Source organism: Lissotriton helveticus, chromosome 1_2, assembly GCF_964261635.1.
Source record: "Lissotriton helveticus chromosome 1_2, aLisHel1.1, whole genome shotgun sequence".
NCBI classification, from domain to species: Eukaryota; Metazoa; Chordata; class Amphibia; order Caudata; family Salamandridae; genus Lissotriton; species Lissotriton helveticus.
The window spans coordinates 323,833,232-323,850,607 of NC_136058.1; the positions used below are offsets into that span (position 1 = coordinate 323,833,232).

Here is a 17,376-nt window from a genome sequence, read left to right on the forward strand (position 1 = left end):
GGGGATATAGCTCAGTGGTAGAGCATTTGACTGCAGATCAAGAAGTCCCTGGTTCAAATCCGGGTGTCCCCTCACCCTATTTTGATTCTGTTGTTTGTAATTGGGACTTTTCATCAATTCCATTTGAATCATCTTTGACAGAGTCAGTGTTCCCTTGGATATTGCACTTTAATAGCCTTTCAATGTTTCCTGCTTAAAACCTGTGAGTAAATGCAGTTTTTAACACTCTGCTTGGTATTCCCTTTGGTAAATTTCTGAAACATCATTGATCAATTTTGGAATTCGGCTCTTCCTTTCACAGCACTAAACAAAGGGAATGGACTATGAAAGCAATTGACAACTTTGTTATACTGTTTGCTGCTTTCTTGTATTGCACTGAAGAAATGGCGTATAAAAACTTGGCAGCGAAGCAGTCAATCTATTTCTCATTTCACCTGTGTCTTCAGTCTTACATATATTCCACCTCTTCTCTGTGCATGCAAAGTATGTCTTTGTTTGAAGCACTTCATTTTTGTGCAACATAGGAACTATTTAATTTCTCCTTAAAAGCTCTGCCTACGTGCAAGATGTACGAACTATCATTGCAGTTGCAAGAAGGCTGGTCTGAAGAATCAGGCCATTTGCAAACGCAAAATGGCTTTTTCTGATGTATTAAATGGAAGGTATTCGAAAGGGGTGTTTGGGTGTACCTTCCAAATACCGAATTGTAGTGGTACGTAGAAATGTTTTTCCACCATAATTTGGCCCAAAACAATCATACTTCATCACCATCTCCGTGATTGTGGTAACCAATCCTCAAATGATAAGGTGTCCCGTAAAAACCTCTTCTTCTTTAAGAATGTTTCAAAATAATCATTGTATGTAGAGGCATTGGTTCTATGTAAAACTGCCTATTCAAATAAAATAACAATGAAAAAAATAAATCTGTTTTTTAAATGATCCTGTTTTCCTTTAATAAATAACATTAAGGACTACTTCTCCTGTTCCACAGTTTCAAGGTTGTACTTTCTGGCACCACTTAGTATGATCCTCACACTCTTTCATGATGTACTCATATTTTGTCATTCTGCTTTTACTAAAAAGCTGGGGATATAGCTCAGCGGTAGAGCATTGGACTGCAGATCAAGAGGTCCCTGGTTCAAATCCGGGTGTCCCCTCACCCTATTTTGATTCTGTTGTTTGTAATTGGGACTTTTCATCAATTCCATTTGGATCATCTTTAACAGAGTCAGTGTTCCCTTGGATATTGCACTTTAATAGCATTTCAGTGTTTCCTGCTCAAAACCTGTGAGTAAATGCAGTTTTTAACACTCAGCTTGTTATTCCCTTTGGGAAATTTCTGAAACATCATTGATCAATTTTGGAATTCGGCTCTTCCTTTCATAGCACTAAACAAAGGGAATGGACTATGAAACCAATTGACAACTTTGTTATACTGTTTGGTGCTTTCTTGTATTGCACTGAAGAAATGGCGTATAAAACTTGGCAGCGAAGCAGTCAATCTATTTCTCATTTCACCTCTGTCTTCAGTCTTACATATATTCCACCTCTTCTCTGTGCATGCAAAGTATGTGTTTGTTTGAAGCACTTCATTTTTGTGCAACGTAGGAACTATTTAATTTCTCCTTAAAAGCTCTGCCTACGTGCAAGATGTACGAACTATCATTGCAGTTGCAAGAAGGCTGGTCTGAAGAATCAGGCCATTTGCAAACGCATAATGGCTTTTTCTGATATATTAAATGGAAGGTATTCGAAAGGGGTGTTTGGGTGTACCTTCCAAACACCGAATTGTAGTGGTACTTAGAAATGTTTTTCCACCATAATTTGGCCTAAATCAATCATACTTCATCACCATCTCCGTGATTGTGGTAACCAATCCTCCAATGATAAGGTGTCCCGTAAAAACCTCTTCCCCTTTAAGAATGTTTCAAAACAATCATTGTATGTAGAGGCATTGGTCCTATGTACCACTGCCTATTCAAATAAAATAACAATGAAACAAATAAATCTGTTTTTTAAATGATCCAGTTTTCCTTTAATAAATAATATTAAGGACTACTTCTCCTGTTCCACAGTTTCAAGGTTGTACTTTCTGGCACAACTTAGTATGATCCTCACACTCTTTCATGATGTACTGATATTTTGTCATTCTGATTTTACTGAAAAGCTGGGGATATAGCTCAGTGGTAGAGCATTTGACTGCAGATCAAGAGGTCCCTGGTTACAATCCGGGTGTCCCCTCACCCTATTTTGATTCTGTTGTTTGTAATTGGGACTTTTCATCAATTCCATTTGGATCATCTTTAACAGAGTCAGTGTTCCCTTGGATATTGCAGTTTAATAGCATTTCAGTGTTTCCTGCTCAAAATCTGTGAGTAAATGCAGTTTTTAACACTCTGCTTGGTATTCCCTTTGGGAAATTTCTGAAACATCATTGATCAATTTTGGAATTCGGCTCTTCCTTTCATAGCACTAAACAAAGGGAATGGACTATGAAACCAATTGACAACTTTGTTATACTGTTTGGTGCTTTCTTGTATTGCACTGAAGAAATGGCGTATAAAACTTGGCAGCGAAGCAGTCAATCTATTTCTCATTTCACCTCTGTCTTCAGTCTTACATATATTCCACCTCTTCTCTGTGCATGCAAAGTATATGTTTGTTTGAAGCACTTCATTTTTGTGCAACGTAGGAACCATTTAATTTCTCCTTAAAAGCTCTGCCTGCTTGCAAGATGTACGAACTATCATTGCAGTTGCAAGAAGGCTGGTCTGAAGAATCTAGCCATTTGGAAACGCAAAATGGCTTTTTCTGATGTATTAAATGGAAGGTATTCGAAAGGGTTGTTTGGGTGTACCTTCCAAATACCGAATTGTAGTGGTACGTAGAAATGTTTTTCCACCATAATTTGGCCCAAAACAATCATACTTCATCACCATCTCAGTGATTGTGGTAACCAATCCTCAAATGATAAGGTGTCCCGTAAAAACCTCTTCCCCTTTAAGAATGTTTCAAAACAATCATTGTATGTAGAGGCATTGGTCCTATGTACCACTGCCTATTCAAATAAAATCACAATGAAACAAATATCTGTTTTTAAATGATCCAGTTTTCCTTTAATAAATAATATTAAGGACTACTTCTCCTGTTCCATAGTTTCAAGGTTGTACTTTCTGGCACAACTTAGTATGATCCTCACACTCTTTCATGATGTACTGATATTTTGTCATTCTGATTTTATTGAGAAGATGGGGATATAGCTCAGTGGTAGAGCATTCGACTGCAGATCAAGAAGTCCCAGGTTCAAATCCGGGTGTCCCCTCACCCTATTTTGATTCTGTTGTTTGTAATTGGGACTTTTCATCAATTCCATTTGAATCATCTTTGACAGAGTCAGTGTTCCCTTGGATATTGCACTTTAATAGCCTTTCAATGTTTCCTGCTTAAAACCTGTGAGTAAATGCAGTTTTTAACACTCTGCTTGGTATTCCCTTTGGTAAATTTCTGAAACATCATTGATCAATTTTGGAATTCGGCTCTTCCTTTCACAGCACTAAACAAAGGGAATGGACTATGAAACCAATTGACAACTTTGTTATACTGTTTGGTGCTTTCTTGTATTGCACTGAAGAAATGGCGTATAAAACTTGGCAGCGAAGCAGTCAATCTATTTCTCATTTCACCTGTGTCTTCAGTCTTACATATATTCCACCTCTTCTCTGTGCATGCAAAGTATGTGTTTGTTTGAAGCACTTCATTTTTGTGCAACGTAGGAACTATTTAATTTCTCCTTAAAAGCTCTGCCTACGTGTAAGATGTACGAACTATCATTGCAGTTGCAAGAAGGCTGGTCTGAAGAATCAGGCCATTTGCAAACGCAAAATGGCTTTTTCTGATGTATTAAATGGAAGGTATTCGAAAGGGGTGTTTGGGTGTACCTTCCAAATACCGAATTGTAGTGCTGATGACACTCGCTTGTTGTGAAGGAAGCTGATGAAACGCTTTGTAACCTAAGCTGTGTGAATGAAAGAACGATTTACACTGCCCAGTTGATTATTTTACTTGCACTTGGAATAGCGCGCACTAAAACGATTTGAGCTTTAGTTAGCGTGACATATGTTTTTTTACTGAACACTGCGCCGATTGATTTTAAAATTTGCACTGTGTTGAAAAACAAAATGTAATATTTGAATTTCTGCTTCACTCACCCCCACTTCACTCCTGCAGCCCCGTTTCCACCGCAAGCGCCAGGCTTGTTTGAGTGGAGGGCGCAGGGAGGCTCCTTCTTCCGGCTCCCAGGCCGAGGAAGACACCGATTGGCTCAGTGGATAGAGGCGGAGCTCACGAGTCCGTCCTCTACAAAAGCCAGACACTCTCTATGACGTGCAGCGAGTACGCGCTGCGACCGCGCCATGGCTGCGCCAAAGACAAGCCTAAGACCTGCCCGTCTGGGCCCGTCCGGGACTGTACGGGGCACGGGGCACAGAACTATACTCTATCAACGCGGCATAACACAGGTATGAGCGCCGCATATCTCAAAAGCCTGCGCCCAATAAAACACAAAGATTGCTGTGTACTAATGCCCTCTCTTACCTGCAGCACTGCATGCAGTAATTGCAATTTGAGTCTGTCTAACTTTCAGCCCCACCCTGATCCTTTATCCATCAAGTTATCATCTAAACTGCGAGCAGCCCCAAAGACTCGTGAATTCTCCTTCTACAGTGTCAACTGTAGATCCTTACCACGGCACAAATTTGACATTTTTAATCTTTTAATGGACAATAAACCTAGCGCACTCTTTCTAACAGAGACATGGCTGCATGATAGCGCTGGCCCTGACATAGCAACCGCACTTCCCCCTGACTATGCCATAGTCAGAAGAGATAGGGAAGGTCATACAGGAGGAGGAATCGCTATCATATTCAAGCGGGACATTATATGTACGCTTGAATCAGTCCCCATCCCTGACTGCGAAGCAGCTTCGTCTTAACCCTAATTTTACGATTTCTGGCATCTTAATATACAGGCCCCCTGGATATGCTAACACCTGGGCTGCAAATCTGATAAACTACATTACTCCCTTTTATCTTGCCTCAAAAAACTTTACTCTGCTGGGGGACCTAAACCTGCACTTGGATGATCCCCTTAATACGGCCTGCACGAACTTACTCGACGATCTAGCTGCATTAAATTTAACCCCAATTAACACTGGGGCTACCCACAAGGCGGGGCATCTGCTTGACCCCGTTTTCACAAACATTCCTCAACTCTCCTAGCTAGACACGACTCCGATTTGCTGGTCAGATCACTACCTTATTCATTTCTGCTTAAAATTACCTACATCGCCGATTACAAACACCATTCGGCCCTCATCTATGAGAAGGAACTGGAAACTTCTAGATATGAAGGAACTTAATCGTACTCTAGAAAGGCAGCTTCCAGGTCCAGGCACTGACATAGAAAATATTGCTCTGGCCACCCACTCTTGGCTAGAAAACGCCGTCGAAAGATGTCTTCCCCTATCCCAAGAAAAAAGTAATACCCACCGCCCCCCGGCTCCTTGGTTTAATGATTCCCTAAAAACCATGAAATCAAAATGCAAAACCCTGGAAAGAAATTGGCGGAAAGATTACGCTCATGATAAAAAAATCACGTACCACAAAGCCAGAAATGATTACCACTCAGCCTGCAACAAAGCCCGAGCCCTTCATGTGGCCAAAACCATCAATACTGAGCCAAACAAAGCGAAAATGCTATTCAACACGGTAAAGAACCTCGCAGGGGAAAAAACGGCAGCTTCAGCTCGCCCCTTGGACAAAAAACAATGCCAAGATCTTGCCTCCTTCTTTAAAGAGAAAATCGAGAATATCATCTCTGGCATTAGGAGTAACCTCCCCACCCATGACCTTGGTGAATCAACTCCCTCCTTGCCAAATGACATTAACATCATTGAATCCTGGCCTCCTTTTACCATAGAATCACTAGTCTCCACCCTCAAAACTGTTAAATCAGGTTCCCCTCGTGATCCGGTACCCACTTCTATTCTTAAAATCCTGGACGTCCCTGCCCTGTCCACCATTGCTGAAACTCTAAATTCTTCTCTTCAACTCGCCGCAGTGCCCTCAATGTGGAAACACGCTATGGTCAGTCCACTTTTAAAAAAAACCACTGCAAACCCGGAGCTCTCCTCAAACTACCGGCCGATCTCACTCCTCCCTATTTTTTCAAAATTGTTGGAGAGACATATTCACTCTGCCCTCACCTTCTTCACCGAAGAAAACTGTCTTCTCCATCCCTCGCAATCTGGGTTTAGGGCCGGCTTCTCTACTGAAACCGCCCTACTAGGAGTTACCGAAAACATCAGGAGACTCCTAGACGATGGCCAGACAGTCGCACTCATTTTACTAGACTTGAGTGCGGCTTTCGACACCATCTCCCACGCCAAACTACTGGCCACCCTGGGGAGAAATGGCATCAGGGGCGATGCACTAAAATGGATTGAGTCCTTCTTGTCACAGAGAACCTTCCAAATCACATCCCCAATAGCCTGCTCAGATACAATGAGCGCCCCCCATGGAGTACCACAGGGCTCCATCCTAAGCCCTCTGTTTTTTAATCTCTACCTCCGGCCCTTGGCTGATCTAGCGGATGAATCTGGCCTCACCCTCATGACATACGCTGATGATTCTCAAATCATCTTCTCCCTGTCAGAAGCAAACCCACTTCTTCCATCTCGTCTTAATCAAGGTCTCCAAAACATCTTCAGCTGGATGTCCGCACACCAGCTGAAACTCAATGGAGACAAGACCGAGGTCCTCCTTTTGGGGAAAAACAAAGACCTCTGGAACGCTTCTCACTGGCCCTCTGAGCTCGGTTCCATCCCTACTCCCGCTACTCAAGTTAGAAATCTGGGAGTCATCATCGACAACACCTTGTCCATGAAGCAGCAGGCAAACAGAGTGGTAGGCCTCTGCTTCACCATCCTAAAATGGCTAAGGAAGATCCTTTGGATGTTGCCCCTCGACACCCAAAAGTCCGTAGTCAATGCACTTATTACATCGAGGATTGACTACGGCAACATTCTCTACTTAGGCTCAAACAAAGCTGTCATTAACCGACTACAAGTGGTCCAGAATTCAGCTGCTAGGCTACTCTGTAATATCCCAAAAACCTTCAGTGTGTCCAGCCACCTAAAAGACCTACATTGGCTCAGGGTGGAAAGCCGTATTAGGTTCAAAGCCCTGAGCTATATGTTTAGGATCAAATCTGGTACCGCCCCTAAATATCTCCAAACCCTCGCCACTCCCTACACTCCGGCGAGAGCACTACGTTCTCAAAATGCTGCAAACTTTTCCACCCCAAAGTTCAAATTTGCAAGAATGGGAGGTAGATCCTTTGCTGTCATAGGGCCCACACTTTGGAACAAACTCCCCCCCCATATCCGGAAAGAAGACAGGTATAACATCTTCAGAAAACAGCTAAAGACCTGGCTCTTCCAGAAATAATCCACCATCATTTACCTTCCTCCATAAACTTGCTTCAATTCTGTCATCGGCGCCGGGAAACCCTTGTTGGGTAGTTGCGCGCCATACAAATGCAAAATAAATAAATAAATAAATAAATAAATACAAAGAAATGTTTTTCCACCATAATTTGGCCCAAAACAATCATACTTCATCACCATCTCAGTGATTGTGGTAACCAATCCTCAAATGATAAGGTGTCCCGCAAAAACCTCTTCCCCTTTCAGAATGTTTCAAAACAATCATTGTATGTAGAGGCATTGGTTCTATGTACCACTGCCTATTCAAATAAAATAACAATGAAACAAATATCTGTTTTTAAATGATCCAGTTTTCTTTTAATAAATAATATTAAGGACTATTTCTCCTGTTCCACAGTTTCAAGGTTGTACTTTCCGGAACAACTTAGTATGATCCACTCACTCTTTCATGATGTACTGATATTTTGTCATTCTGATTTTCCTGAAAAGCTGGGGATGTAGCTCAGTGGTAGAGCATTTGACTGCAGATCAAGAGGTCCCTGGTTCAAATCCGGGTGTCCCCTCACCCTATTTTGATTCTGTTGTTTGTAATTGGGACTTTTCATCAATTCCATTTGGATCATCTTTAACAGAGTCAGTGTTCCCTTGGATATTGCACTTTAATAGCATTTCAGTGTTTCCTGCTCAAAACCTGTGAGTAAATGCAGTTTTTAACACTCGGCTTGTTATTCCCTTTGGGAAATTTCTGAAACATCATTGATCAATTTTGGAATTCGGCTCTTCCTTTCATAGCACTAAACAAAGGGAATGGACTATGAAACCAATTGACAACTTTGTTATACTGTTTGGTGCTTTCTTGTATTACACTGACGAAATGGCGTATAAAACTTGGCAGCGAAGCAGTCAATCTATTTCTCATTTCACCTGTGTCTCCAGTCTTACATATATTCCACCTCTTCTCTGTGCATGCAAAGTATGTGTTTGTTTGAAGCACTTCATTTTTGTGCAACGTAGGAAATATTTAATTTCTCCTTAAAAGCTCTGCCTACGTGCAAGATGTACGAACTATCATTGCAGTTGCAAGAAGGCTGGTCTGAAGAATCAGGCCATTTGCAAACGCAAAATGGCTTTTTCTGATGTGTTAAATGGAAGGTATTCGAAAGGGGTTTTGGGTGTACCTTCCAAATACCGAATTGTAGTGGTACGTAGAAATGTTTTTCCACCATAATTTAGCCCAAAACAATCATACTTCATCACCATCTCAGTGATTGTGGTAACCAATCCTCAAATGATAAGGTGTCCCGTAAAAACCTCTTCCCCTTTAAGAATGTTTCAAAACAATCATTGTATGTAGAGGCATTGGTCCTATGTACCACTGCCTATTCAAATAAAATAACAATGAAACAAATAAATCTGTTTTTAAATGATCCAGTTTTCCTTTAATAAATAATATTAAGTACTACTTCTCCTGTTCCACAGTTTCAAGGTTGTACTTTCTGGCACAACTTGGTATGATCCTCCCACTCTTTCATGATGTACTGATATTTTGTCATTCTGACTTTACTGAAAAGCTGGGGATATAGCTCAGTGGTAGAGCATTTCACTGCAGATCAAGAGGTGCCTGGTTCAAATCCGGGTGTCCTCTCACCCTATTTTGATTCTGTTGTTTGTAATTGGGACTTTTCATCAATTCCATTTGGATCATCTTTGACAGAGTCAGTGTTCCCTAGGATATTGCACTTTAATAGCATTTCAGTGTTTCCTGCTCAAACCCTGTGAGTAAATGCAGTTTTTAACACTCTGCTTGTTATTCCCTTTGGGAAATTTCTGAAACATCATTGATCAATTTTGTAATTTGGCTCTTCCTTTCACAGCACTAAACAAAGGGAATGGACTATGAAAGCAATTGACAACTTTGTTATACTGTTTGGTGCTTTCTTGTATTGCACTGAAGAAATAGCGTATAAAACTTGGCAGCGAAGCAGTCAATCTATTTCTCATTTCACCTGTGTCTCCAGTCTTACATATATTCCACCTCTTCTCTGTGCATGCAAAGTATGTGTTTGTTTGAAGCACTTCATTTTTGTGCAACATAGGAACTATTTAATTTCTCCTTAAAAGCTCTGCCTACGTGCAAGATGTACGAACTATCATTGCAGTTGCAAGAAGGCTGGTCTGAAGAATCAGGCCATTTGCAAACGCAAAATGGCTTTTTCTGATGTATTAAATGGAAGGTATTCGAAAGGGGTTTTGGGTGTACCTTCCAAATACCGAATTGTAGTGGTACGTAGAAATGTTTTTCCACCATAATTTGGCCCAAAACAATCATACTTCATCACCATCTCAGTGATTGTGGTAACCAATCCTCAAATGATAAGGTGTCCCGTAAAAACCTCTTCCCCTTTAAGAATGTTTCAAAACAATCATTGTATGTAGAGGCATTGGTCCTATGTACCACTGCCTATTCAAATAAAATAACAATGAAACAAATAAATCTGTTTTTAAATGATCCAGTTTTCCTTTAATAAATAATATTAAGGACTACTTCTCCTGTTCCACAGTTTCAAGGTTGTACTTTCTGGCACAACTTAGTATGATCCTCACACTCTTTCATGATGTACTGATATTTTGTCATTCTGATTTTACTGAAAAGCTGGGGATATAGCTCAGTGGTAGAGCATTTCACTGCAGATCAAGAGGCCCCTGGTTCAAATCCGGGTGTCCCCTCACCCTATCTTGATTCTGTTGTTTGTAATTGGGACTTTTCATCAATTCCATTTGGATCATCTTTGACAGAGTCAGTGTTACCTAGGATATTGCACTTTAATAGCATTTCAGTGTTTCCTGCTCAAAACCTGTGAGTAAATGCAGTTTTTAACACTCTGCTTGTTATTCCCTTTGGGAAATTTCTGAAACATCATTGATCAATTTGTAATTTGGCTCTTCCTTTCACAGCACTAAACAAAGGGAATGGACTATGAAAGCAATTGACAACTTTGTTATACTGTTTGGTGCTTTCTTGTATTGCCCTGAAGAAATGGCGTATAAAACTTGGCAGCGAAGCAGTCAATCTAGTTCTCATTTCACCTGTGTCTCCAGTCTTACATATATTCCACCTCTTCTCTGTGCATGCAAAGTATGTGTTTGTTTGAAGCACTTCATTTTTGTGCAACATAGGAACTATTTAATTTCTCCTTAAAAGCTCTGCCTACGTGCAAGATGTACGAACTATGATTGCAGTTGCAAGAAGGCTGGTCTGAAGAATCAGGCCATTTGCAAACGCAAAATGGCTTTTTCCGATGTATTAAATGGAAGGTATTCGAAAGGGGTGTTTGGGTGTACCTTCCAAATACCGAATTGTAGTGGTACGTAGAAATGTTTTTCCACCATAATTTGGGCCAAAACAATCATACTTCATCACCATCTCCGTGATTGTGGTAACCAATCCTCAAATGATAAGGTGTCCCGTAAAAACCTCTTCTTCTTTAAGAATGTTTCAAAATAATCATTGTATGTAGAGGCATTGGTTCTATGTACCACTGCCTATTCAAATAAAATAACAATGAAACAAATAAATATGTTTTTTAAATGATCCTGTTTTCCTTTAATAAATAATTTTAAGGACTACTTCTCCTGTTCCACAGTTTCAAGGTTGTACTTTCTGGCACCACTTAGTATGATCCTCACACTCTTTCATGATGTACTCATATTTTGTCATTCTGATTTTACTAAAAAGCTGGGGATATAGCTCAGCGGTAGAGCATTGGACTGCAGATCAAGAGGTCCCTGGTTCAAATCCGGGTGTCCCCTCACCCTATTTTGATTCTGTTGTTTGTAATTGGGACTTTTCATCAATTCCATTTGGATCATCTTTAACAGAGTCAGTGTTCCCTTGGATATTGCACTTTAATAGCATTTCAGTGTTTCCTGCTCAAAACCTGTGAGTAAATGCAGTTTTTAACACTCGGCTTGTTATTCCCTTTGGGAAATTTCTGAAACATCATTGATCAATTTTGGAATTCGGCTCTTCCTTTCATAGCACTAAACAAAGGGAATGGACTATGAAACCAATTGACAACTTTGTTATACTGTTTGGTGCTTTCTTGTATTGCACTGAAGAAATGGCGTATAAAACTTGGCAGCGAAGCAGTCAATCTATTTCTCATTTCACCTCTGTCTTCAGTCTTACATATATTCCACCTCTTCTCTGTGCATGCAAAGTATGTGTTTGTTTGAAGCATTTCATTTTTGTGCAACGCAGGAACTATTTAATTTCTCCTTAAAAGCTCTGCCTACGTGCAAGATGTACGAACTATCATTGCAGTTGCAAGAAGGCTGGTCTGAAGAATCAGGCCATTTGCAAACGCATAATGGCTTTTTCTGATGTATTAAATGGAAGGTATTCGAAAGGGGTGTTTGGGTGTACCTTCCAAATACCGAATTGTAGTGGTACTTAGAAATGTTTTTCCACCATAATTTGGCCTAAATCAATCATACTTCATCACCATCTCCGTGATTGTGGTAACCAATCCTCAAATGATAAGGTGTCCCGTAAAAACCTCTTCCCCTTTAAGAATGTTTCAAAACAATCATTGTATGTAGAGGCATTGGTCCTATGTACCACTGCCTATTCAAATAAAATAACAATGAAACAAATAAATCTGTTTTTTAAATGATCCAGTTTTCCTTTAATTAATAATATTAAGGACTACTTCTCCTGTTCCACAGTTTCAAGGTTGTACTTTCTGGCACAACTTAGCATGATCCTCACACTCTTTCATGATGTACTGATATTTTGTCATTCTGATTTTCCTGAAAAGCTGGGGATATAGCTCAGTGGTAGAGCATTTAACTGCAGATCAAGAGGTCCCTGGTTCAAATCCGGGTGTCCCCTCACCCTATTTTGATTCTTGTTTGTAATTGGGACTTTTCATCAATTCCATTTGGATCATCTTTAACAGAGTCAGTGTTCCCTTGGATATTGCAGTTTAATAGCATTTCAGTGTTTCCTGCTCAAAACCTGTGAGTAAATGCAGTTTTTAACACTCGGCTTGGTATTCCCTTTGGGAAATTTCTGAAACATCATTGATCAATTTTGGAATTCGGCTCTTCCTTTCATAGCACTAAACAAAGGGAATGGACTATGAAACCAATTGACAACTTTGTTATACTGTTTGGTGCTTTCTTGTATTGCACTGAAGAAATGGCGTATAAAACTTGGCAGCGAAGCAGTCAATCTATTTCTCATTTCACCTCTGTCTTCAGTCTTACATATATTCCACCTCTTCTCTGTGCATGCAAAGTATATGTTTGTTTGAAGCACTTCATTTTTGTGCAACGTAGGAACCATTTAATTTCTCCTTAAAAGCTCTGCCTACTTGCAAGATGTACGAACTATCATTGCAGTTGCAAGAAGGCTGATCTGAAGAATCTAGCCATTTGGAAACGCAAAATGGCTTTTTATGATGTATTAAATGGAAGGTATTCGAAAGGGTTGTTTGGGTGTACCTTCCAAATACCGAATTGTAGTGGTACGTAGAAATGTTTTTCCACCATAATTTGGCCCAAAACAATCATACTTCATCACCATCTCAGTGATTGTGGTAACCAATCCTCAAATGATAAGGTGTCCCGTAAAAACCTCTTCCCCTTTAAGAATGTTTCAAAACAATCATTGTATGTAGAGGCATTGGTCCTATGTACCACTGCCTATTCAAATAAAATCACAATGAAACAAATATCTGTTTTTAAATGATCCAGTTTTCCTTTAATAAATAATATTAAGGACTACTTCTCCTGTTCCATAGTTTCAAGGTTGTACTTTCAGGGACAACTTAGTCTGATCCTCACACTCTTTCATGATGTACTGATATTTTGTCATTCTGATTTTACTGAAAAGATGGGGATATAGCTCAGTGGTAGAGCATTTGACTGCAGATCAAGAGGTCCCTGGTTCAAATCCGGGTGTCCCCTCACCCTATTTTGATTCTGTTGTTTGTAATTGGGACTTTTCATCAATTCCATTTGAATCATCTTTGACAGAGTCAGTGTTCCCTTGGATATTGCACTTTAATAGCATTTCAATGTTTCCTGCTTAAAACCTGTGAGTAAATGCAGTTTTTAACACTCTGCTTGGTATTCCCTTTGGTAAATTTCTGAAACATCATTGATCAATTTTGGAATTCGGCTCTTCCTTTCACAGCACTAAACAAAGGGAATGGACTATGAAACCGATTGACAACTTTGTTATACTGTTTGGTGCTTTCTTGCATTGCACTGAAGAAATGGCGTATAAAACTTGGCAGCGAAGCAGTCAATCTATTTCTCATTTCACCTGTGTCTTCAGTCTTACATATATTCCACCTCTTCTCTGTGCATGCAAAGTATGTGTTTGTTTGAAGCACTTCATTTTTGTGCAACGTAGGAACTATTTAATTTCTCCTTAAAAGCTCTGCCTACGTGCAAGATGTACGAACTATCATTGCAGTTGCAAGAAGGCTGGTCTGAAGAATCAGGCCATTTGCAAACGCAAAATGGCTTTTTCTGATGTATTAAATGGAAGGTATTCGAAAGGGGTGTTTGGGTGTACCTTCCAAATACCGAATTGTAGTGGTACAAAGAAATGTTTTTCCACCATAATTTGGCCCAAAACAATCATACTTCATCACCATCTCAGTGATTGTGGTAACCAATCCTCAAATGATAAGGTGTCCCGCAAAAACCTCTTCCCCTTTCAGAATGTTTCAAAACAATCATTGTATGTAGAGGCATTGGTTCTATGTACCACTGCCTATTCAAATAAAATAACAATGAAACAAATATCTGTTTTTAAATGATCCAGTTTTCCTTTAATAAATAATATTAAGGACTATTTCTCCTGTTCCACAGTTTCAAGGTTGTACTTTCCGGAACAACTTAGTATGATCCACTCACTCTTTCATGATGTACTGATATTTTGTCATTCTGATTTTCCTGAAAAGCTGGGGATGTAGCTCAGTGGTAGAGCATTTGACTGCAGATCAAGAGGTCCCTGGTTCAAATCCGGGTGTCCCCTCACCCTATTTTGATTCTGTTGTTTGTAATTGGGACTTTTCATCAATCCCATTTGGATCATCTTTAACAGAGTCAGTGTTCCCTTGGATATTGCACTTTAATGGCATTTCAGTGTTTCCTGCTCAAAACCTGTGAGTAAATGCAGTTTTTAACACTCGGCTTGTTATACCCTTTGGGAAATTTCTGAAACATCATTGATCAATTTTGGAATTCGGCTCTTCCTTTCATAGCACTAAACAAAGGGAATGGACTATGAAACCAATTGACAACTTTGTTATACTGTTTGGTGCTTTCTTGTATTGCACTGAAGAAATGGCGTATAAAACTTGGCAGCGAAGCAGTCAATCTATTTCTCATTTCACCTCTGTCTTCAGTCTTACATATATTCCACCTCTTCTCTGTGCATGCAAAGTATGTGTTTGTTTGAAGCACTTCATTTTTGTGCAACGTAGGAACTATTTAATTTCTCCTTAAAAGCTCTGCCTACGTGCAAGATGTACGAACTATCATTGCAGTTGCAAGAAGGCTGGTCTGAAGAATCAGGCCATTTGCAAACACAAAATGGCTTTTTCTGATGTATTAAATGGAAGGTATTCGAAAGGGGTGTTTGGGTGTACCTTCCAAATACCGAATTGTAGTGGTACGTAGAAATGTTTTTCCACCATAATTTGGCCCAAAACAATCATACTTCATCACCATCTCAGTGATTGTGGTAACCAATCCTCAAATGATAAGGTGTCCCGTAAAAACCTCTTCCCCTTTAAGAATGTTTCAAAACAATCCTTGTATGTAGAGGCATTGGTCCTATGTATCACTGCCTATTCAAATAAAATAACAATGAAACAAATAAATCTGTTTTTAAATGATCCAGTTTTCCTTTAATAAATAATATTAAGGACTACTTCTCCTGTTCCACAGTTTCAAGGTTGTACTTTCTGGCACAACTTAGTATGATCCTCACACTCTTTCATGATGTACTGATATTTTGTCATTCTGATTTTCCTGAAAAGCTGGGGATATAGCTCAGTGGTAGAGCATTTGACTGCAGATCAATAGGTCCCTTGTTCAAATCCGGGTGTCCCCTCACCCTATTTTGATTCTGTTGTTTGTAATTGGGACTTTTCATCAATTCCATTTGGATCATCTTTGACAGAGTCAGTGTTCCCTAGGATATTGCACTTTAATACCATTTCAGTGTTTCCTGCTCAAAACCTGTGAGTAAATGCAGTTTTTAACACTCTGCTTGTTATTCCCTTTGGGAAATTTCTGAAACATCATTGATCAATTTTGTAATTTGGCTCTTCCTTTCACAGCACTAAACAAAGGGAATGGACTATGAAAGCAATCGACAACTTTGTTATACTGTTTGGTGCTTTCTTGTATTGCACTGACGAAATGGCGTATAAAACTTGGCAGCAAAGCAGTCAATCAATTTCTCATTTCCCCTTGTCTTCAGTCTTACATATATTCCACCTCTTCTCTGTGCATGCAAAGTATGTGTTTGTTTGAAGCACTTCATTTTTGTGCAACGTAGGAACTATTTAATTTCTCCTTAAAAGCTCTGCCTACGTGCAAGATGTACGAACTATCATTGCAGTTGCAAGAAGGCAGGTCTGAAGAATCAGGCCATTTGCAAACGCAAAATGGCTTTTTCTGATGTATTAAATGGAAGGTATTCGAAAGGGGTTTTGGGTGTACCATCCAAATACCGAATTGTAGTGGTACGTAGAAATGTTTTTCCACCATAATTTGGCCCAAAACAATCATACTTCATCACCATCTCAGTGATTGTGGTAACCAATCCTCAAATGATAAGGTGTCCCGTAAAAACCTCTTCCCCTTTAAGAATGTTTCAAAACAATCATTGTATGTAGAGGCATTGGTCCTATGTACCACTGCCTATTCAAATAAAATAACAATGAAACAAATAAATCTGTTTTTAAATGATCCAGTTTTCCTTTAATAAATAATATTAAGGACTACTTCTCCTGTTCCACAGTTTCAAGGTTGTACTTTCTGGCACAACTTGGTATGATCCTCACACTCTTTCATGATGTACTGATATTTTGTCATTCTGATTTTACTGAAAAGCTGGGGATATAGCTCAGTGGTAGAGCATTTGACTGCAGATCAAGAGGTCCCTGGTTCAAATCCAGGTGTCCCCTCACCCTATTTTGATTCTGTTGTTTGTAATTGGGACTTTTCATCAATTCCATTTGGATCATCTTTGACAGAGTCAGTGTTCCCTAGGATATTGCACTTTAATAGCATTTCAGTGTTTCCTGCTCAAAACCTGTGAGTAAATGCAGTTTTTAACACTCTGCTTGTTATTCCCTTTGGGAAATTTCTGAAACATCATTGATCAATTTTGTAATTTGGCTCTTCCTTTCACAGCACTAAACAAAGGGAATGGACTATGAAAGCAATTGACAACTTTGTTATACTGTTTGGTGCTTTCTTGTATTGCACTGAAGAAATGGCGTATAAAAACTTGGCAGCGAAGCAGTCAATCTATTTCTCATTTCACCTGTGTCTTCAGTCTTACATATATTCCACCTCTTCTCTGTGCATGCAAAGTATGTCTTTGTTTGAAGCACTTCATTTTTGTGCAACATAGGAACTATTTAATTTCTCCTTAAAAGCTCTGCCTACGTGCAAGATGTACGAACTATCATTGCAGTTGCAAGAAGGCTGGTCTGAAGAATCAGGCCATTTGCAAACGCAAAATGGCTTTTTCTGATGTATTAAATGGAAGGTATTCGAAAGGGGTGTTTGGGTGTACCTTCCAAATACCGAATTGTAGTGGTACGTAAAAATGT

General features: G+C 39.6%; 6 non-coding genes across 6 annotated transcripts; all 6 read left to right on the top strand.

Moving 5' to 3' along the window:
* On the top strand, positions 1-72 carry TRNAC-GCA (transfer RNA cysteine (anticodon GCA)). The gene has a single exon. It is a non-coding gene; the product is annotated as a tRNA-Cys (tRNA).
* Positions 73-7,995: 7,923 nt separating this feature from the next.
* Positions 7,996-8,067, top strand: TRNAC-GCA (transfer RNA cysteine (anticodon GCA)). Its single transcript has one exon. It is a non-coding gene; the product is annotated as a tRNA-Cys (tRNA).
* Positions 8,068-12,326: 4,259 nt separating this feature from the next.
* Positions 12,327-12,398, top strand: TRNAC-GCA (transfer RNA cysteine (anticodon GCA)). The gene has a single exon. It is a non-coding gene; the product is annotated as a tRNA-Cys (tRNA).
* Positions 12,399-13,405: 1,007 nt separating this feature from the next.
* TRNAC-GCA (transfer RNA cysteine (anticodon GCA)) lies at positions 13,406-13,477 on the top strand. The gene has a single exon. It is a non-coding gene; the product is annotated as a tRNA-Cys (tRNA).
* A 1,009-nt stretch (positions 13,478-14,486) lies between these two features.
* On the top strand, positions 14,487-14,558 carry TRNAC-GCA (transfer RNA cysteine (anticodon GCA)). Its single transcript has one exon. It is a non-coding gene; the product is annotated as a tRNA-Cys (tRNA).
* Positions 14,559-16,650: 2,092 nt separating this feature from the next.
* TRNAC-GCA (transfer RNA cysteine (anticodon GCA)) lies at positions 16,651-16,722 on the top strand. Its single transcript has one exon. It is a non-coding gene; the product is annotated as a tRNA-Cys (tRNA).
* The last annotated feature ends 654 nt before the right edge of the window (positions 16,723-17,376 follow it).